Source organism: Myotis myotis, unplaced genomic scaffold (assembly GCF_014108235.1).
Source record: "Myotis myotis isolate mMyoMyo1 unplaced genomic scaffold, mMyoMyo1.p scaffold_m19_p_12, whole genome shotgun sequence".
Taxonomy (NCBI): Eukaryota; Metazoa; Chordata; class Mammalia; order Chiroptera; family Vespertilionidae; genus Myotis; species Myotis myotis.
Window position 1 is genome coordinate 56,498,364 of NW_023416316.1, and position 23,739 is coordinate 56,522,102.

The window sequence follows — 23,739 nt, forward strand, 5'->3', positions numbered from 1 at the left end:
TTCTCAACCTTCCTAATGCCACGACCCTTTAATACAGTTCCTCGTGTTGTGGTGACCCCCAATTTCATTGTTACAAATTGAACATAATTAAAGCATAATGATTAATCACAAAAACAATATGTAATTATATATGTGTTTTCCGATGGTCTTAGGCGACCCCTGTGAAAGGGTCGTTCGACCCCCAAAGGAGTCGCGACCCACAGGTTGAGAACCGCTGTTCTGGTGTTTAGTGTGAGTCAAAGGAGATGTTCATTGTTAGCAAGAAGGAAGAGACTCACAGCAGGACTTGCTGACTGGTTTGGTGTGGCTATGAGGGAGGAGCAGGACTCCAGGGTTACCAAGACCACAAAGGGAATGATAGGGCCATTATTCTAAAGGGGATGAGTAGGAGGGGAGCTCTTTGGGGTAGGGTGGGGATGCACATGGAAATGAGATTCCTCCCCAAGGAATGGGACTATGCTAACATTCAGGGGACTTTCGGGAGACTTAGCATCAATCCACACCTTCTCGAAACTAATGTTAAAGTGGAGAAGTTAATGGTGAAACAATCAGAACAAGCTAACAGGGAGGTTGCCAAAGGAGCAAATTCTGAGGAAGGAGTGTGACCCCAACGCTGACGCGAAAGCCCTTTCAGGAGCAGTTGTGCCTGCTGGTTCACAGGGGAGCCAGGGCACGATTGCACTCTGTGAGGTGGCTTCTTTGGAGAACTTCGATAAACAGTTGGGCTCATGGAAAATGCTGGCTGCCCTTCTTTTGGGGAAGGATGCTCAGGGGAATGAGGTAAGAAAAGAAGATCCTATCTTCTGCCAGTTTTCTTCCCTCCTTCACTCCCATTCTCTAGAGCAGGGGCCCTCAAACTTTTTAAACAGGGGTCCAGTTCACTGTCCCTCAGGCCGTTGGAGGGCCGGACTACAGTTTAAAAAAAACTATGAACAAATTCCTATGCACACTGCACATATCTTATTTTGAAGTAAAAAAACAAAATGGGAACAAATACAATATTTGTATTTGCATGTGGCCCGTGGGCCGTAGTTTGAGGACCCCTGCTCTAGAGTCTAGACCAGTGATGGCGAACCTATGACACGCGTGTCACCTCTGAACTCATTTTTTTGGTTGATTTTTCTTTGTTAAATGGCATTTAAATATATAAAATAAATATCAAAAATATACATCTTTGTTTTACTATGGTTGCAAATATCAAAAAATTTCTATATGTGACATGACACCAGAGTTAAGTTAGGGTTTTTCAAAATGCTGACATGCCGAGCTCAAAAGGTTCGCCATCACTGGTCTAGACCATTCCTCAGAGGTGGTCTTCCAAGCTTCTGAAACCTACAGCTGGTTCTCACACTCTCCCATCCCACATGCATGCATTGAAATGTGGGCAATTCTGTGAGTTATTAGGCTATTTTTCTGTATCGCCTACTTCCACATAGAAGTGTTAGGTGGAGTGGTGGGGACTGTAGACAAAGCAGGGCTTTGGCGCCAGGCAAATGCAGTATTGAATTCTGCCTGATGTGATCCTTGGTGAGACACTGAGCTTCTCTGAGCCCCAGTTTTTTAAAACTTCATGGGGCCGCTTCATTATGGGAGGGGATGTCTCTAACGTATCTAGTGCTTCATAGGCATCTGATAAATATTACAATGAAATTAGTTCTCTGTGACTGCATACCGTAAAGGTTTCCTTGTTTCATTGTTCATCACAGTGACTAATGGCCCCAACATACCCTCCAACATGTAAAAGTCTCTAGAAACAAAACTTTAGCAAATATCACTGTGGAATTTATTCATGTTTTATTTAATTACTTGGGGCATTTAATGAAAGAATGAATTATTAAGTGAGAACATTGATTGTTCCCTGTGTATGGCAAGAAGATCTCCTGTGCATGCTTAAAATAGCTCCATAAAGTGTAGAACAGGCGATAGTAAATTAAAGAAAGGAAGGAAAATGAAACAAAGATTGAAAACACAGTTTAGCCTGTAAGTCTGCACAAAAGGACAGCCACACCCTAATTACCCCCCAGCCCCCACACTCAGGACTTGGGGCGATCTTGCAGAGTGGGGAGTCCAGGCCCCAAAGAGCATTAAAAGCTGCTGTGAAAGGTCGAAGGTGTGCGGCTGCTGGGTTCCTGGGCTCGGGGTCAGAAGAAGGCAGCCTCTCTTGGTGTCTGTGCCCCTCCAGACCCTCTACCTTCTTCTCCCCACTCTGGCCCCTGAAAGTCTTGATCTTTGGCTTCTCGTCGGGTTTGTCCAGTGGGGAAGCCTTGCAGGATACGGAAGAGAGGGAGGAAAGTTTGAGGTATGTATCCCCCTTTCCAATGGGATCTCTCTATGACACCCCTCCCAGGTTCTAGAAGTTAAGCTCCAGGTTCCTTTCCTCACTCCTGTGGTCCTAGAAGTGGTAACAGCTCCCTTGTTTTCAGACCTAGGGCATTGCACCATCCGTGTATGGTACAGTTACACTTTGTAAAGAGCTTTTGAGTCACATCTTCCTAGAGTTCTTTGAATTTGAGTGTGCCATCTGTTTCTTGCTGGGCCCTCGACTGGAACAGTTAGCAGTGATATAAGCTAAGACTCACTGGTACTAAAGGCTGAGAAATCTAGAGGAAGGGAGGCAAAAGGAGAAAACAGAAAATCAGAAGAGGGGGCATGAGGGCAGTGGAAAGTATCATTGGAGGACAGAGAAGTAGAGAAGGCAAAACAGAAACCGGGGTAACACCAACAGAGCGGATACCTGATGCATGGGACAAAGATATGAAATACCAGCATAGCAGTGTGGGACTGTCCCAACATTTGGATTCCCCAGCCTTAGAGAACATCCAAAGTGTCAGTTTTGAACATCGCTAGTCCATACAAGTGGGTTGGAGTGCTTAGTGCAAGGGTAAATCAAGGTCGCTTAATCCATACCCTCCGAGTGCTTCTCTATGCTAAGACACTGTCTACAACGTGATGGTTGCAGTTTTATAGAAACTAGCGTCTGGGAGATAAAACTAAATTATACTGCATATGTTCCAAAAGGGAAAGCAATATTTGTTGAGGGCCTGCTCTTTGCTGGTGAAAAGCAGCTGAAATCCTCATAGCAGCTGAAAGTAGACTAGCATTATCCCGTTTTTGTAGGTGAGGAAGTATGTTAGCGAAATGAACTTGCCTGAAGTTAACATGAGAAAAGTTACTTAAGAGGTAGTGTGTTTCCAAGGTAGGAGCTGAACACAGCCCTTCTGATTTGACCAAGCAACCACACTATCTCAAAAAAGGATGAATCATTATCCACAATGTTCCATGAACATTTCCAGTAGCTGAGGCATGACTACACATTTCTACATTCTGCTAGTGTTTCTAGGGCAAACCTTGCTTAGACTGCGTCATATATACTGTGCATCATTTACAATGAGATTCATTGGAGCACGTAAGTGCATCTCTCTTAGTGGCTCTGATCTATGCTACTGGTGAGAAACCACAAGTAGGACAATATTGAGCCTCAAATGTAGCTATTGAGAGAGAGAACCTTACCTTTTGCCCTCCTTTGCACCCCATGCATCGTGCTCCAGATGGTCAGCTCTGTGTTGGGATCAGTCAGTTGCACACTATGAAATGTTAAATGGGGCTAGCAGTTGGAAATGCCTGCTGTGAGAAATGAGAAAGTCTGAGCTTTAAAGGGAAAGAGATACGAAAACCATCAGCCCAGCCTTTCTAACCAGATGTTTGGTTCAGCATAATCCAACAGTTACTGGGAGCATAGGCAGCACAGTCCAAATCAGCCTATCTTTTAGCTGTGTGACTTTGGACGAGTTCATCAACATCTCTGAGCCTTTTTTTCCTTAATTAATAAAATGGGGCTAATATTATTATCCAAACTGACAGGATCGTTTTTGAAGAGTAAATTAAATTCAAGCGTAACACACTGCTTGAAAGATAGTGGGTCAAAATAAGTAGTCACTATTGCCATCATCGCCATCATCATTGTCGTTGTCATTGTCAATAAGGACTTCACAGCCTGGTTGGAAGGACATGTTAATAAGAGCTGTTATATAGAAAAATGCATTCATTCTGAACAGCATCTCTCAAAAGAATAATAAGCAAGCTGGCTTTAGTGCATACCCTTGCGTGTTAGGGCAAGATACCTAATTTCCCAGAGCCTCAATTTTGGCATATGTGAAATGGGGCTAATAATGTGTCCGCTTCCAAGAACACTGTGTTAATGACGTAGCTGAAATGAAACCTAGTGACATAGAACGTGGAATTACAAGGTGGTAAGAGCGCTCCAGCCTTGGAACATCACTAGCCAAGTTTTTGTCACCTTGGATTGCTGTCTCCATGGTGTGCATTCCAGAACCAACCTTTTAGAGATCTCTTTCAGTTTCCAAAAGCAATTTCTTGATTCATTTTCCTTTGTAATGTCCCCTCTTGGAAGAAATAGACTTGCCTGTGTTAGCCAGAGAAGGTGTGTGAATTGGGATTGGGGGAACAATAATGGTACAATGTGCTGTGCGCACATGTAGGCATGTTATGTTTCCAGTAAGATTGAGGCTGCTCTGAGAATTCCCAGCTCCATGTACTGGGGCAGGAAGGGCTCATTATGTAGCTCTGACATGGGATTGCCACTAAAAATATAGCCATAAACCCTTATTTGGGGAAAGCTCTCTTTGGGGGGAAAGGTTTTTATTTTAGTAATTTCTCTTAAAACAGAAAAATCCACCAATATCAAATCCAGTTGATTCAACAACTGTTTAGTGAGTGAATGTTGTAAGACCCAGGGTTTGGAAGCCCCACCTCTTTAAGGTTTATTTAAACTTAATTTTGTGCTAGATTCTTGCTAAATTTAATAAAACAAAGCACCGCCAGGTGTTCGGCCACCCTTTGAGGGGTTAGCATCCGAATTCCTGGTAGGAGCAGGTGCATGTACCAGTGGGAACGCACCCTGTTCATCTAAGATTTTCTCCTGAGCTTTCATTTTCAGAACAAAGAGGACTTCTCAGGCAAGAAGTATAGACAACAAAAGCCAATGCACAGAACTCTGACGAGTGGGTGGGCAGCAAATGCAAGGGTGAAGATGGGGTGGGTGAGAGAGATGAAGGGCGAAGGAACATGATTGGACTTGAAGATAAAGTAGCCTTTTCTGATCTCCTTTCTCGGCATTTCTGATGTCCTGTTCATAAGAAAAACACCTCATGCTTTCCAAGTGATGTCTTCTGCAATGTCCTTGGGAAGCAGGTAGTATGAGGTGCAGGGAAGCTTTGCGTGAGGTGCACGAAGAGGCCAATGGAAGAGGGCATGCAAACCCCCATGATGTACCCCAGATGTCTGTGTTCATGGGCTTCTTATGGGAGGTTAGAGCCTGCGCTGGGTTAGCAATGGGATAAGCATCAACAATAAAGAGTGCATCACCAGTGTATTTAAATATGTTTTTATTGATTTCAGACAGAGGGACAGAAACATAATGGTGAGAGAGAATCATCGATTGCGTGCCTCCTACACGCCCCCTACTGGAGATCAAGTCTGCAACCCAGGCACGTGCCCTGACCAGAATCAAACCGTGACTTCCTGGTTCATGGGTCAACGTCAACCACTGAGCCACTCCAGCTGGGCACTACCAGTGTATTTAATAAGTATGAGAGTGAAGAAAAGGACTCAAACTCAGAGCAGCTCTGAGACAAGTTAGTGGAATGAAGATGGAAAGAAAGAATGATTATAAAAACACCTACCACCCTTTCAGTGGCCGTTGCTTGGCTATGGAAAGGGCAGCTCACAACAACTAGAGACTGAGAAACCAATGCTGTAGGGAGATCGCTTTCAGGTCAAAACAATCTCACTGATCCCTGCTTTGCACAACATCCACGAGTACTTGTAATACTTGCAAAACCTGAGCTTTCACTAAATCAGGGACAATGGAGGCATTGTCTCACTCGCCAGTGGTCCTTTGCTCCCACAACACAGAACACTCTAGTCTGTGTGCAACCAAAACTCAGCCCAATCTGATCAAACAAAATTGATTTATGAGAAGAAAACCTAAAAAGGGAAGCAGCAAAATAATGATATTAATTCTAATAATGCATTGGCAAGTGCTCATATAAATCACTCTCCCCACTCAGATTGGTTTCATCAGGGTAAGAACTCCATGCATGAGCCCATCCACAGCCGCCGAGGGCCTCCTCCTGCAAACAGAACTCAGGGAAGAGGGTGGGGGTCTGCTGGAAGTTCACAAGAATCTTGCCTGAGAAAGGCCTGTGGGATCAGCCCCAGAGGTACCGATGTAATTGGCCACACACACAAATGTTGCCGCATCTGAACATTTTTGGCAACTCATGAAAGCCTCATTCCTAGAGGCCACTTGAGTGTCCAAATAAAAGGGGATTTTTGTTAGTGAAAACTGGAAAGAATAACCCTATCCTCGGATCAGGCTAATAGGGCCTGGCCTGTTAAAATGTAACACTGGGCTGGCCAGAGTTTGAAGTGTTGCTGGCAAGGATTTGGAACAGTTGTGAGAAGAGCCAAGCATCGCTCACAAGGAAAACTCCTCCTCCGATGAGGGGAGCTTTCCGAGGTCCAGAGAGCCTGCATGACTCACCTCGAGGGCAAGCGGGCCTCTGGGGCAGGAATCTTCCACACAGGGCAGAGCAGAGAGGGCCTGGGGTGGGTTCTGCCTCTCCCGGAGCCCAAACTCCCCTCCCAACTCCCCACCCCACCCACCAGGCTGGGATTCCAGGCCAGGGAGGCTCTGTGGCTGACCTCGGGGGCCCACTTCTGCACACGGCCTGGGAACAGCAATTGCTCTCCGTGTGCCTGCAGGGTGTTGACAGCCGTGGGCCGAGGGAGCTGGGGGAGAGAGAGGAGAGAATGATGCTGCAGAAATAAGGCCACAGAGGCCCTCTCTTATCACGAAGGGGCCCCCAGCTGAAGAAAGTTCTACTGCTGCTTGCTTCACAAAGGAAAATGCCTTCTTCTACTGCAGCCGGATCCTGGCCTTTGGCAGAGCAGAGACCCCGAGGCTCTGCATGTCGGGGTGGCTGACAAAACACAGGATGCCCAGTGACATTTGAATCTCAGATAAACAATGGATGATATTTGAGTATAAGCACATGCCACATATCGTATGGGACATACTCACACGAAAAGAATCATTTGTCGTTTATCTGAAATTCAAATGTAACTGGGCCTCTGTTTTTTATTTTACTTATTTAATTTTTTTTATTTCTTGCTTGAGGCAGAATTCTTAGGTGCTCCCCTCTGACCCTCACCTTTGTATAATCTCGTCTCTTGGAGTGTGGGTGAAACCTGTGACTATGATGGGACACCCGTCCTGTGACATTTCATGGCAAAAGGGTTTTTTTGCAAAGGTAATTGGGGTTACCAATCAGTGGGCTTTGAGCTAATCAAAACGGAGATTATCTAGGTGGGTTGAACTAAGAACGTGAGCCCTTTCACATTTGGGTCTGGAGGCCAGAAACAGAAGTCTGAGATTTGAAGCCACAGGATTCTTCTGTTGGCCTTGAAAGAGAAAACTGTTGTGTTGCAGAGAAGGCCACATGGCAGGGAACAGGAGTTGGCGTCCAGGGGCTGGGAGCGGCCCTAGTTAACAGCCAGAGAGAAAATAGGGAACTTGGTCCTACACTGCAATGAACTGGATTCTTCCATCACTCCGAGAAAGCCAGAAGGACCCTGAGCCTTGGGAGACATGGCAGCCGGGCTGGCATGCTGATTTTAGCTGTGCAAGACCCTGAGCAGAGAGCCCATCCTTACCACACCTGACTCCTGACCCCTGCAAACAGTGAGAGGAAACGTATGTTGTTTTAAGTGGCTAAGTTTGTGGTAATGTGTTAGGCCACAGGGAACTAGTATGTTTGCTAAATCTGGCAGCCCCATCTGTATCCTGTGGTGTCCAAGACATAATTGTAGGGTTCCCTGGTGTAGACAACAAGGACAGAAAAAGAAATGAATGGCAATGGAGACCTGGATACACTGGACATCTTGTTAGCAACCACAACAGAAAAAGAGCTAGGGCAGGAAGGCAGCCATGGGATTGTCTGCTCCGGTGCCTGTGTCCTGGAAGGCAAGGGTGCCCTGGCTCCTGGAGCCCAGATCCCACCATCTCAGTTTCACCTGTGCACGTGCACACACACGTTCTCCTACACACCTTCTTTCCCAGAGACGAGCAAAGGGGACAAGCTTGTCACTTGTCTTAGAGGCAGTTGGTAGTTCTGTAAGTAAACATGTGGTGTCAGCCAGAACCCAGCACTGATTCAAAGCTGAAGAAATACATGCATTCCATGTAAAGGTATGTGTGTATGTTGCGGGGGTTGGGGGGTATTAGTATAACAGAGAAGGTGAGGCCATGCCAGTCTAGAACTTCCTTGGGTATCAGTTCAGCTTGCATTTCCATCATGTGAACAAGCCCTCAGAGTCTACAAGAAACTCTGTATACTTTTTAGAAGGATCAAAAGACCTCGCTTTGTGTTTCCATTCTCCAAATGTGCGTTTGCTTATGGATTCCCCTAAATTCTCTTCCCAACAGCTTCTGCTGTCCCTCTGGCCTCACGCTGCCCTTGAAAGTGGCCGGAGGAAACTCTTAGGTGTCAGCCAGTCAGCATGGAGAGATTCTCTTTCATCCCCTGAGTGTCTGGAGATGCGAGTTTAATGAGAGGCATCGACCTTTGAATTATACAAATGGACCTCTTTAGCAATCACTTCCCTCCCCGGTCCATACCCACCCTCAGCTTTTAATCTTCTCAATTATATTTCCTTTTCATTGATTACTACTTTGCTAACTTTCAGATTGAGCAGGCAGTAAAACCTCAGCCACACAGGTAATGTAATTGCTTTTTAGCCGGACGCCTGCATCTCACCTCCTGGGAGGGCCCTCAGGCCTCCCTCCCACCCTACTGGGTCTTGGCAAGTCCATCGGCCTTCGATTGATTTTGTGAGATGGCCCCTTCCATCCAAAGATCTGTGCAACGCTGGTTAGAAGATGAGGCTTGAGTTCTGAACTTTAAGTAGCAAAGATGAGGGGGTTGGCAGGCTGCTGGGGTGTGGGAAGGGCACTCAGAGGCTGACCTGTTCCCAGCTGGGCCTGCGAGGGAGCAGGTGACAGGCCTGGGAGCAGGGAGCTCTGAGTTCTGTTCCCACCTCTGCTCTGACTTTCTGGGCGACCTTCACTGAACCCCTTAACTTTCTGTGCTTCGCTGTTGGTGCCATCTGTAAAGGGAGACAATGACACTTGTCTGTGAAAATGCTTTGAGGGAGGCAGGCATGAAAGATGCAATGTAAAAGCAAGTGATGGACAATGTTCCCCATAAAGAGTCCCTTGTTTGCATGTGCAAAAGGCCCTGTTTGAGGGCAAAGAAGGAAAATTGAGAAATTTCCTTGATATTGCGGCCAGGCGGAGGACGTGGCTTGGGACCAGTTAGAAATCCCTGCTGTGGCTGGGGGCGCCCGAGCTGCTGCCGGGATGCGAGCTCAGCGAGGTGCATGCTGGGACCTGGCTGGCGGAACAAACAGATCCGAGGTCTCTGCACCAAGTGGGACCCAGTGCCATATCAGGATTAGCCAAGGGACCTGAGGAGCAGCAAGGGGGGGCCTGTCTCCCCGTGATTTACGGGCATTGACACAGGGACCTGGAGGGGGAGGTGGTAGTCAGAGAACTTTGGGGACATTTTCAAAACTGGAGGTCGTTCAGAGGAAATTACTCAATAAAAACCAGGTTTCTCTCAGTGAATAGATCAATTTACAGCTCATAAGGTGGAAAAAAGTCTGAGACTTCAAGATTCTGGCTGGGAGGGTCTCCTAAGGTTTCCTCCCTTGGCAGAGCGGCTGTGGCTTTGGCTCTCTCACACCAAGCACCCCTTCTGCAGCTTTCAGGGCCAGCATTTTCCTCTCATCTTGTTTCTCTCTTTCTCTGCTATTTAATTTTTTTTCTGGTTAAGATTCTTCACCTCCTCTCCTTTCCTTTTACAAGCCTCCCACTTTCAACTTTCACCTCCCCACAGTTGTATTTGAGAAGCCCTTATCATTTTTGTTTTCCTGATGATGCAAATTCTTTTTCCATGATTCCTGCTCACAGCTGCCTCCCCTTCCTCACTGCTAGTCTTAGTGCCCTTCTTCCTCTGCTGTTCATTCCGGTCCTCAACGCTTCTGCCTTTCTCCTCCGACAGCCCACGTTCTGTTTTTCTGCAAACCTCTCAATCTCTCTATTTCTCCCTCTCTGCCTTTTATCTTCCTAGCCCTTCTCTTTGGTTGCTCTCTTGGCCTTTCTTAGTTGCTCCTGCAGTAATTCATCATGAGCATCCAGTAACACCATCACCTATTGATTTGGCTTCTTTAAGTTTTGTACTGAAACAACAGAATTCTCAGGATGGCAGGACTATAGGAAGATGGACAGGGCCCATATGGAGTTGTATTGGATTTCCATCATCCATTCATCCATCTATCCATCCATCCATCCATCCATCCAAGCCTTCATTTAACCATTTATTGATTTATTTATTCAACAAATATTCATTGAAATGTAGAGAGACTAGTGATCAAGTATAGACATGGGTCTTAACTTCAGTAAGGACTTCCTAGCTGGAGATAGGAAGGTGCCATGTTTTGTGGTGTGGCATTAAGCAAACAATTGCTTTCTGTTCTTTCCTCATATGGAGAGGTATGTGGTACCAAGATACCACCTAAGTAGGGATTTGACCTACTTAAGAATAGAGAATTAGACTGAGATCTGAAGCTCAGAGGGAAGAACATGCAGGCAGTAAGAACAGCTTTTGAGAAAGCCAGTTCTTCTTCTTCTCTACCACATCTTCTCCCATTTGCTGGCCAAGTACTTGTTCTTCTAGCAAATGTCAAGGCTGTTAGGCCAGAGTTCAAGTGCAACACATGCTCTGACCTTATAACAGTGAGTCAAATACACACAGACTCAATGGTAAATAATGGACATCAATTCCTTCCTGGGAACGTAGTGTATTAGGGCAGCGGTTCTCAACCTGTGGGTCGCGACCCCTTTGGCGGTCGAACGACCCTTTCACAGGGGTCGCCTAAGACCATCCTGCATATCAGATATTTCCATTACAATTCATAACAGTAGCAACATTACAGTTATGAAGTAGCAACAAAAATAATTTTATGGTTGGGTCACAACATGAGGAACTGTATTAAAGGGCCAGAAGGTTGAGAACCATTGTATTAGGGGTTAGAAGAGGAAGGAGATTGCGGAAAGAGGGTCGTTCCTACTATGGGGATGTGTTTCTAGGATGATGTGCTCGCTCTACATGGTGCTGGGGTGCACTCTGAGGGCCTAGGGGACCAGCATGCCCTTCCTCCCCAGCCTGCTCTTCCAGATGCGGTTGGCTGGCCAGACAAGCTGCTCCTTCCTCTTTGGGGGTCTCAGTGCTTCCATAAACTTTGGAGACCAGGCAGTTCTAGAAGCCCAGCACCCCCTCCCTCCTCCCTTTCACTGACACTGGTCACAAATCCAAGCCATTGGATTTCATGGCTTGATAGCCTTGTTATTGTTATTGGACCTCACCTTGGATGGATTTATGGTAATGAACAGACCTAATAGCAAGCCCGTCACGGGCCTCTTTGCAGGCAGGATCTTTCCTGAGTGAAGACATTAGAAAACCATTCTGCAAAGGAAAAGCAATACTGACTGGTGACTTCACGTTTAGGAAAAACACCACTGTTTGGGTTTTTTTTTCTGTTGGCCTCTAACTTTAAACACTTCACTGGCCAGTTGCTAACCGACACGGTTTTTGGCCAGGGCCCTGTTTATGTTGGCACCAGATGTATGTATCACAAGCAGTTTGTGTGTTTCTGGGCATGTGTGTATGTGTGTATGAGTCTGTATATGTTATAAACTCCAAGACGTTTGAACACAAGGTTTTGTACTCTCTGCAGACTCTTCTGGCCTAGGAAACAGGCCCCTGGCAGGCAGGGCATCTATGTGCATTAATGACCTGCTTTCAGGCCCGCCCTGCCCATCACAGCCGCCTTCTGGCTTGGCCCCGCCTGGCACTCCCTGGACTCCTGTCCTCCTAGGTTATGAATGAGTGAGGTGGCCCTGCCCCGGGAAAAGGGTTCTGGGGACAGTGGGTGCTTTCTGTGTCAGCTTGGTCTGCAGGACCAGGGGGTGACTCATCAGGAATGTTTGGGACAAGGAATTTTCTCCTAGCCGGGGCTAGGAAGGTGCCATGTTTTTGTGGTTTGGCATTAAGCAAACAATTGCTTTTTGTTCTCTCCTCAAATTATTTGTTCAAACAAAAGGCAACTGTCATGGGGAGAAAAGTACAATTTTTCCAGGGTTTGCCCCTGTAGGCGCCCCTTCTCACAGCAGGCTTCCTGACTGCCTTTCCACAGCGCAGGGTCAGGTTTCCAGGACAGAAAGCAGGGTTTGCTGCGTTGGAATGTGAGCGCCACCTCAGCCTCTCTCAGGCCTCCTGACCTGGGCCAGCTCCAGAGCTAAGGGTAACTGTCACAGGATGGCACCGTCCCTCTCCAAATCCCAAGGGGTTTCCTAAGGCCATAAATCATGAATCTGGAAACATTCCCTCAGGGGCTGAACGTTTGAATACAGTGAATTCTAGAGCAAAGTCCTCTGTCTTCCCTCAAGCTACTATTTCTTTAGAAAGTTTAGACTTTGGGTCTTCTGCCTAACAAAGGATTGTTATTTAATTTCAAGTCATCCTCTAGAAAAGAGGTGGGTTATCAATTTGTATCTCATTAAAATATGGTAAAATATGCAAAACAATACAACCCAATGATATAAAATTTAATATTCTCTGAGGCTTTTGGGGATTAGGCTGTGTCCTTATCTACCCAACACACTCATAATTTTCCTTCAAGACTTGGGCCAAATGTCACCCTCCTGGTGGGGACTTCCTGTGCCACCTGACCCAGCGATGCCCCCGGCCACCCCTGTAGAATTAGGGCCGCCTCATCTGTGCTCCCATAACTCTTCCATTGCCGGCATGTCACCATTTTTATACTTTTTGTTCAGAAATAATTTCAAACTTACATAAAAGTTGCAAAAAGAGGCTAAAATATTTCTGTATACCAGTGTTTCTCAACCTTTTCCTCATTATTGTCCCCCCAAAAAAACCCTTTTTAGACATTGTTTTTCCATAATTGCCTTTTGCTGTGAACTTTCAATACACATATATACCATATATCTGCTTATGGACTCTATGTATATCTGAACTTTACATGGAAAAGAGAGGAAGATTTTTTTTTTTTGCCCCAGAGAATAATTTTCATTTCTTTGACTGCAATATTGCCTCATAGAGAATGCATGCCCTATAGCCTTTACCCAGATTCCCCAAATGCTAATGTTTTCCCATATTTGCTTTATCATTTTCTCCCTAAATGTGTGTTTATGTGATACATATGTGATATACACAGTATGAGGAAAAAAATAGGTTTATAGTTGTTCATATGGCAAATAATACAATAATTAATAAACAATAATACAAGAATAAAATGCATTTCATGTACTCACAACTATAAACCTATTTTTGCCCCACCCTATATGTATATATATACATATATCACATATACAAACATACATAAACACACATTTTATACATATATACATGTATGTGTATTTCCTCATACATGTCTATAACATATGTAGTATATATATATTTTTTCTGAACAGTTTGCAAGTTGCAATTTCTCTTTATCCCTAAATATTTTGGAAATCATTTTTATAAACAAAGACTTTCCCTTTGCATTTTCAAAAAATATTTTATTTAGTTATTGATTTTGAAAGAGGGGGAAAGAGAGAGAGAATGAAACATTGATTTGTTGTTCCACTTATTTGTACGTTCATTAGTTGATTCTGTATGTGCCTTGACCAGAGATTGAACCTGCAACCTTGGCATTTCAGGACAACATTCTAACCAACTGATCTACATGACCAGAGCCTCTCGTTGCCTTTTAACAAGTGAAAAATTTTTAAAGATTTCCATATCTTCAACATGACTGCAATTTTCTCATGGTCAGGAACCTGTCTTACTATCTTTGGATACTGAGTTCTGGCATAGGGTCTGTCACATAGAAGAAGCTATTCTAAAATAATATTTCATTAGAATATAGCATATGCCATGCATTTATATATAATTATATATAATAAATATTATGATAAAATTTATCTTAATAGAAGCTATATATAGTATAATAATATAAAAATACATTTTTATTTATAAATAAATGGAAATCGCAGTGTTAGCAGTACAAACGTCATTCACAATGTATTCTATAGTTTAGAAGCTAGGAGAAATTGGGCTGACAATTTAGAGACTTTGGAAGTTGCTTCAAAACCAGTAAGTAATGCAAGAAACTACTTACCTGATGTCACTTTTATAGAATAAGAGCAATGTTAGTTGAATCTTGTATTTGCCATTCCAGCCTCATATGTATGTTGCTGGCAGTATAATCCAGTAATGCAAACTTTTCTTGTCTTCTTGCATTTACTCACAAATATTAATTGGAAACTCTTCATTTAACAAGTAAATATTGGGGGCTCTTGAATTTTGTTTTTTATTTTCTATGTGCTTAAAAAAAGTTCCTTAACCCACATTTGCTTTGATTTTCTTGACTGTAAAATGAATATCAACACATTATAGTCTATGCTACTTCCTAAGTCACTGGTTAATGTGGTACTGGGTATGTTGGGGAAAGACTTCCCATGGATTCTAGAATGAGCAAATATAGTATAAGATTCCAGAACTTCTTTTTTTTTTTCTTTTCAGTTTGCATATTAGGTTTTTATTTATTTATTTATTTATTTATTTATTTTTAATTAAATCTTTATTGTTCAGATTATTACATTTGTTCCTCTTTTTTTCCCCCCCATAACTCCCCTCCTCCCAGTTCCCGTCCCACCCTCCGCCCTCACTCCCCACCCACTGTCCTCATCCATAGGTGCACGATTTTTGTCCAGTCTCTTCCCGCATCTCCCACACCCCTTTCCCCTCCAAGAACAGTCAGTCCATTCCCTTTCTATGTCCCTGATTCTATTATAATCACCAGCTCATTCTGTTCATCAGATTATTTATTCACTTGATTCTTAGATTCACTTGTTGATAGATGCATATTTGTTGTTCATAATTTGTATCTTTACCTTTTTCTTCCTCTTCCTCTTCTTAAAGGATACCTTTCAGCATTTCATATAATCCTGGTTTGGTGGTGATGAACTCCTTTAGCTTTTCCTTATCTGTGAAGCTCTTTATCTGACCTTCAATTTTGAATGATAGCTTTGCTGGATAAAGTAATCTTGGATGTAGGTTCTTGGTATTCATCACTTTGAATATTTCTTGCCACTCCCTTCTGGCCTGCAAAGTTTCTGTTGAGAAATCAGCTGACAGTCGTATGGGTATTCCCTTGTAGGTAACTGAGTTTCTTTCTCTTGCTGTTTTTAAGATTCTCTCTTTATCTTTTGCTCTTGGCATTTTAATTATGATGTGTCTTGGTGTGGTCCTCTTTGGATTCCTTTTGTTTGGGGTTCTCCGCGCTTCTTGGACCTGTAAGTCCATTTCTTTCACCAGGTGGGGGAAGTTTTCTGTCATTATTTCTTCAAATAGGTTTTCAATATCTTGCTCTCTCTTATCTTCTGGCACCCCTATAATTCTGATGTTGGTACGCTTGAAGCTGTCCCAGAGGCTCCTTACACTATCCTCGCATTTTTGGATTCCTTTTTCATTTTGCTTTTCCGGTTGGGTGTTTTTTGCTTCCTCGCATTTCAAATCATTGACTTGATTCTTGCGCTCCTCTGGTCTGCTGTCGGGAGTCTGTATAATATTCGTTATTTCAGTCCGTGTATGTTTAATTTCTAGTTGGTTCCCCAATATAACATCGAGGGTCTCATTAGTTTTCTTGTAGATCTCATTAAGTTTATCGGCGGCTTCTAAACAGTTCTTGAGAGACCTTAAAAGTGTGGTTCTGAACTCTATATCTTCCATTGACAATTTTGTCCTGTTTCTTTGTCTCCGCATTTTGTTATGCTTCCTTGGTGCACCCCCTAGTGGTCTTTGTGCGCAGTCTTATAGTTAAACCTTGATTGTTGTAGCTAATACCAGGGAGGGTTTGACCTCCAGGCCAGGTGGCTATGAGAATCAGCTGTGTCAGCAGTGAGAGAACTTCTGTCCTCTAGGGAGGTGCTAATCTAGCCTTTGCCTGAGGCTATCCGGCAAATGCCTGTGTGCAGGGCTTGGGCGGGGCGGGTCGCACAGGATCAACAGGGTGGGCCAGAGAGAGCAGTTATGGCGGCTCTCAGTCCTGTCCCCAGGGGCTCTGCCTCTCTGAGTCCCAGCACCCGCTGCACACCTCGGAGAGAAAGCTGCACTCGCTCTGACCGAAGCCAGACAGTCCCGCTTCTCCCGTTTGAGTCTGGGTCCCTAAAGACTCGCCTGTATCTGGAGCTCAGAGTCTGCGACTCGCCTCCCAATTGAAAACGCCAACCGCGCCCTCCGCCGCCAGCCCGCTCCGCACACTCCGCACCTCAGAATTTGACTTCAGCACTGCGCCTCCTCTGAGTGTCCGTATGCGTTTCTCTTTCCTCCTAGTTGTAGGACTTCCACTCAGCCAGCATTCCTGTGGTTCTGGGTGATGTCCGTTCCGTTTTTTAGTTTCACTTTTGAAGTAGTTGTTCAAAGCAGCAAACTCCGGCGTTAACCTATGCCGCCATCTTGGTTCCTCTTCCCAGAACTTCTTTAAGGAATTTGGCATCAGGAATATAAATACACTCTGTATGAATACCCATCCCACAGAACAAGTATAAAGCATGTACAATATGTATATGGTAGGTTAATTGACTTTGTATAAATGGCCAGAAAATGGCCAGGAAAAGCTAATCCCATCTTCCTTACTCTGAGACAAGACACCCAGGGACAAATCACTGCGGGGGCTGAAACAAGTTATGGCAAAGGCCCCCATCCCTGAATCCTGAGCTGGGAGGGACCACGGAGGGGGGTGACATATCATCCTGAAGTTCTGCAGACAAAATGAAGTCTCTGGGAATGGAAGTGACTTCTTTAAGGTCACAGAACAAGCTACTGGCAGAGCTAAGACTAAAATCCAGGTTTGGCTCCTAGTCTAGGCAGTAGGATTTTTTTTTTAAGTCCCTTCATTGGAAAATTTGAAGATTAATGGATGAGAATATGTTTTGTTTTCACTTCTTCAAAAGAAAGAATCTGCATAAATTTAAATACTTTATGCATCCTTATTTGAGATGATCAAAGGGCTCAGTTATATTAAACTTGTGAGACTAAGGAACAAAACAGGTGTCCTCATTCGTTTTTAATTTCCCCATTTTGTAGATGAGAAAAATAGGGACTAGGTCAGTGATGGCGAACCTTTTGAGCTCGGCATGTCAGCATTTTGAAAAACCCTAACTTAGCTCTGGTGCCGTGTCACATATAGAAATTTTTTGATATTTGCAACCATAGTAAAACAAAGATTTATATTTTTGATATTTATTTTATATATTTAAATGCCATTTAACAAAGAAAAATCAACCCAAAAAATGATTTCGCGGGTCACCTCTGACACGCGTGTCATAGGTTCGCCATCACTGGACTAGGTGAAGGCCGTGGGGCACTGAGGGCTCTCCTTAAAGCTCTGGCTCTGAATTCATGATCTTCTGCTTTAATCCCTTGCTTAACCCTTGTCAGGGCCAAGGCCCAGAAGCAAAGGGGACTGACTCATAGCAGGAGAATAAATCTCTTCCGAAGATGGTTTCACCTCCATCCCTCCAAGCAGTCAAACCTTCCAGAAGGGATTCTGAAGCTCCATGACAATAGGAAGAATAAGCCATTCAACAAGAGAGAGCAAGACTAACTGCTCTGGGATAAAAACCCTTGGTCGGCCTTAAGGCAAGACATTTCCTATGGAATGTCCAACGGTCATGAATGTCTCCCCCTAAACTACTTTATGACCTGGTAGCCCAGAGTCCCCCATCTCTGTCCTGACCTGTGAATTCTCCTGGTCTTGAATCTCGTCTCCATCTCAACACCCTCTATAGCTTGATCAGCTAAGCACTAATAAGAGAGGCCTCCAGGAGAGCAGGTGAATTTTCAGTGACACCCATGATTTTATGAGACATCCAAACTTTATTTGCCAATTCTCCCCTCAGAAGGTAGAGCCTACTTCTTCTCCTCTTGAGTGTGGGCCAGAATTATTACCTCTTTTCTGAAAAATAGAATGTAATGGAAGTAATGGTGTGTGACCTCCACGCCTAAGTCAGAAAAAGCCCTGTAGCTTTCTCTTTGCTTTTTCTCTTGGATTGTTCCCTGTGGAGAAGTCTGGAGCCATGCTGTGAGGACACTCAAGCGGCCCATGGAGGAGTTCACAAGAGGAAGAAGTGAGGCCTCCTGCCAACAACCAGCACCGTGCGGATGCTTTGGTGCCAATAAGACCTTCTGATGACTGCAACTCCAGAGCACACATCACCAGAAACCTTGGACAAAGCTGTTCCAAATTCCTGGCCCAAACAAATTACGTGAGATGACACACGGTGATTGCTGTTTTAAGCCACCTAAGTTTTGGCTCATTTGTTACACAGCCATAGATACAGTGACTTGGTAACAATCTCTTTTTTTTTCTGTGCAAGCTATTGTTGCTGCTAGTCACAGGAGACAGTAAGAGGGACCAATCTATGATCAGTGGGGGGATATTTTGGGAAATGTGATCTTTCCTCAAATCATTACTCTTTAAAAACTGTGACAGCCCCACTGTGTAATCTGGCTGTTGATATCAATACATTTGTAAGGAACTTCGGATTTTAAGAAACTTTAGAATTTACAAAGAAGTGTCTTACAAATATTTCTTCACTTTTCCCTTCCCAACATTTCTATGGAGGGTATTATTTCCATATAATAGTATATTCCAAAAATATCAAGGAAGATATTTTGCGCAATTTAAAGATCAGAAAACTCAGGTCCAGAGTTTCAAATCAAATGACTAATATGTGACAAAGCCAGGATTTGAATTGAGGCCTCTCTGCTTCCACGCCTGGGTTACCACCATGCCTCCTTAAAGCTATGCCATTCCTACTCTGTGGGACAGTTAAAACCAACCCAGCCAATGTAATGGCAAAGGATAACATTTACAAAGTGCTTGGTGCACGGTAAAGTTCTCACCAAGTGGTAGCAGCTACTATTATGTTTTCTGGATGCCAAGTATTGGGAACTGTTCAGAGGTAAATAAGATCAGGCCCTTTCCCTTAAGCAGCTCGAGCCTGAGGATAAAGCAGACTTGCTGAGGGAAATGCTTCAAAGATTGCCTTGAAAAGCCAGCAGCCCTGATTAAAAAAAGAAAGAAAGAAGAAAGGTTCCTGTTTGAAGTATGTGTAAGCCAGACAAATTAAGGCCAGGATTGGAAAGCCCAGGGTCCTTTGTGGATCAATGTTCTGTCCCTTCTCAAATGTAGAAGTGGACCCCTCCCACCGTGGTCATCGTGCCCCAAACCAGGCATCTACAGAGCAGGTTTCTTGAGGGACTTGAGGGAAAAGAACACAGTGGTCAATAGGAACCCCACTCTTCAATCCAGGCAACAATTATTACCTTGTTTTCTTGGATCTAACGTGACTTGCGGAGGTGTACAACTCAGCCAGGACATCTTCAGAGCAAATACCCTGCAAAGAGACTCCTACCTCTCTGGGGGTCACCGGGGAAAGGACTATATTAAAATCAGTTCTCAGAGTTTCTGGACAGAGGAATGGGATCCATCAGGATGTAGCAGAAGGAGGCCTGTGGGCGACGTGGAGTGAACGTGTGGTCCCTGAAGAGAAGATGAGGACTTGGCATTGGAGAATGGCTCTGTGACACCAAATGCATCAGAGGATCCCTGGTGCCACCAACAGCTCTTCCTGGGGGAGAATGAGAACAGCTCTCGTGGTTTCTCAGGGTCCTCTACAAGCAGGGCTGCTTTTGTTTGATTTTTCCTGTTTTTGCTTTTTTTAATTTTTTAAAAAAGTGATCACCAAATTCTCATCATTCTTTGTATGCAACGCCCATTAAACCTAAGCGATTCTCTGAGACAAAGAAAACACCAGGTCTGGGGACAGGAGCCAACAAGGAGGACATGACCTTCTCTTGCTGGGGCACTGGTATTTTTAAAGCAACAAATGCACGATATTGAATATCCCAGCACAGCTCCCTTTCGAGCAGATCCAACAATTGTCCCAGAGAAGAAATAAACCGAGAAATGCCCCCAAACCATTACGGAGTGCCCACAAAAATAGATAATCAAATCCCTCTTGGTGATCAGGAAGGCAGGGGGTAGTGTGTGTGTGTGTGTGTGTGAGTGTGTGTGTGTGTGTGTGTGTGTGTGTGTGTGTGCGCGGGAGAAAGTTGCTTGCATGTCTTTGGAGACTCACTGTGGTCCCCTTCTCAGCACAGGTGAGGAATTTGGACCTCTGGTCCCCACCCTGCCCCCTTCCCACCGACTTCTCTTCAAGGAAATTTTTCACCCAGAGGTCTTCACCTCAAGGCAAAAACTTCAACTTTCTTGCCCCTGCACAGGCCTTCTGGAAGCTGAGAGCCCTCATCTGAGTGCAGGGCGTATGTGGCAGAGTGAGCCGCACAGTGCCAGGCAGTGAGGCGGAGACCTGAGCAGGTGGAGCTGAGCCTGCTCCAGGCCCATCCCCGCTCACCGGCTCCTCCGTGGGCAGGAGCCCCAGCCGTAGCCTTTTTGATCCTTTGTTTTCCAGCAGCAAGTGGAAGCAAAGGTTGAGGAAAGGGAAGTGCGGCCTCCAGTGAATTGCAATATTTTGCTTTCTCTAATCCTATTCAGGTGGTGACTGTGGCCAAAAGGAAAAACAGGCCAACATACAGGATGGATAAACCCCCTGATTATTAACCCCACCAGTGTGCATCGGCTGAGCTGCATTCAAGTCCCAGTGATTCATTATTAATGGGCCTCAAGTTCTGACCTGGGCTTGGAGATGGCTTATGTGAAGGCGGGGAGGGGCGGCCCTGGGAGGGAGTCTGCCCTGGAGAGGGGTCCCCGGAGCAGGCAGCCTCTGAGTCAGCCCAGACCTCCTCGAGCACTGCCTGCAGCACACCTGCGATGGCTGCTCTTCTCTCAGGGCTGTGTTGCCCACGATTTATTCCCCCCTGGAGCCTCCCCGAGGCCAGGCTTGGGGAGAGAGTGTGCTGAGAGGGTGTGAGGGGACCAGCTCCATCTTCTCCATTCCCAGGTGAGGGACTCCCCTGTGAGGAGAGTTGAAAATACTGTCTTGCATGAGTAATAGGCCTTCTCCTTGGTCTTTTGAAGTGCTCAGAGCACCTAGCAGACAGGATGTTCTTCACCCAACAACTCCCTGAGGCTAAATCAGGTTTTGATCCCCCAGCCTACCTCCCACCCTTTTTTATCTTCTTTTTTAATAGATGAGGAAATGACAGCCCAGAGCAATTGGTCTCTGGGAGTGAGCTATGCTGGGGTAACAGGAAACAGGCAGAAGGCTGATTTGCTTGGAGGACTTTTCACAGAGACAGAAAGTCTCTCAGCTGACCCAGGGCTCAGTTACTAAGGCACAAAAAAGCGGTCACTAGCATTTAGAAGGTCCTGGTGTGTATGTATAACACCTTGATCCAGGAGCAGGTCCACTAAGGGGTTTTTTGTGTCTTTTAACCAGCAAGGGGGTTGTCTTCTAAGAGGGTGCTATTAGATCATGTAGAAATAGCACTGTACTACCCCCAAACAGTTGCAAAGGAGAGAGAAGGAAGGCTGCTTCTTTCAAATTGTGGTCCTGTAAGATCTGGAAATGAAGGCAAAAAGTTCCCTGTCAGCTGTCTCTGAGAGAGGCATTCCAGAGTTTTCTTCCAAATGGATGGCACAAGAAGAGAGGTCCAGGTTTTGCTGTGTGGCTGACTCACAGGAGGCGGCCATGGCTAGTCTCTAATCCTCCTTGGCTTTTATTATTTGCAGGCTTGCCACCCCATCTCGCTGCCTCTGGTCTTTCTTTTTCTCATACTACAGCAAGAATGATCTTCTATAAGAGCTAAAATTTGACCATGCCATCCTGTACTTAACACATGCAAGGCTTCCTAGTGTCTTCAAAATAGGAATCAAACTCCTTGGTGCAGCATGAAAGACCCCTATGAATCCCTCCACGTGTACAAAACTGCCTGCTATTTTTTTGTGCCCAGGCTCATTAATTCACTCACATAATCAGACTGGTGTGTATTGAGGAGTTGATATTTTCCAACATGTTCGCCAGGCACTGGGACAGTATCACTCCTGGCAGTGCCTGATCTGATCACCCAGTGGAATGTGTTTCTAGCCTTAGGACTTCTCTCTCTGCCTGTAACTCCTTCCTCTTCCACCAGATAGCTTGCTTGCTCCATCCCTCCTGTTCCTCCAAAATGCCGCTCTTCAGTGCTGTCACTGGGTGCTATTTCAGGTTTCCCCCCTTTGTCTATGATATTTTTGAGGACGTGGACTTTGTCTTATTCAGAGCATCTAGGATAGGGCCCAGCTTATGATAGGTGGCAGCAATGGTCACGGTTCTGTGCCTACATTAGCTTTGGCTAATGACTTGAGGAACAGTCTGCTGGAGGACTTCTGGGAGAGAAATCTCTAGATGCAACTGTCCCTTGTCTTCTTGTTGGTGTCATATCTGAAAGTGATGGCTGGAACTGCTGCGGACAATTTGCTGTCCAAATGGAACAAGCTTTGTAAAGAAGCCAATAACAAGGACAGCAGGGCAGAGAGTTGGGAGTAACCTCAGCCTGGGGTCATCCTACCTCTGGACATGAAGTTATGTGAATAACACATTTTTTATGATTTAAGCGATTCTGATTCAAAGCTGTTCCATCCCTTTCCTACTTTTCCCTTCTTTTCTCTTATTTCTCTTTTCCTTCCTTCTTCTTTTCTTTATTTTTTCCTGCCCAAATCTTCTTAACTGATTTGGAACTCAGTACCTGTCTTTGGTTGGATGACTGTGTAGGACCTGGCAATTGAGTCTAATGGACAGTATCTGATATTAACTGTATTTATTTATATGTCTTGTCTTTCCTACTAAACTATAGGTTCTTTAGGGGAGGAAATCAATTTTGTTCCAAATTGTTCCATTATTCTTCTCACTCAAGTGTCTACCTAATAAATGTTACATAGTAGAGTTCCATAAATGTTTGTTGAATTGTACTGAAGCCTTCAACTTACTTTTTTCTAACGCTTAATTTATCACTATCTTCATACCACATAACTTGGTATTTTATTCTATACTGTTTTTGCATTATTTCCCATTTGAAAATCTTATGCTTTCCAAGAAAAAGTGAAGGTCCTGGAGAACAGCATATGAGTCTCACTTCCTATTTCTTTGGTGGCCCATATAGTTCTCACCACTTGTAGGGCTCCTAAGAGGGCTCATAACTCCCTGATGAAGAAATTCTCTGCAGCTTTGCATGGCATTGAACCCTACCAAAGTTTATAATTATGCCCCCTTGCATGCTTGGCTCAGTTCCTTGATGACAGAAGTTCTCACCTTCTTTACTCTATATCCCAACAGGCACAGGGCTGGTATTGATAAAGATTTTGTGATTGATGGGTGAGCATATTAAAACTCTTTTATCCCCACAGATTACAATCCCACAAAGTGATTTTGGTGACCTTAAGCCTCTCAAAGACTGGTATGGTGGAGGTAGAACCAGCATTATAAGGAGATTTTCAGAAGTAACACCACACACTGATATTTTTGTCTTGACATTGAGACCACTTTGCTATTATCTGTGGGTAGTTATGGAGCCCAGTTTTTTT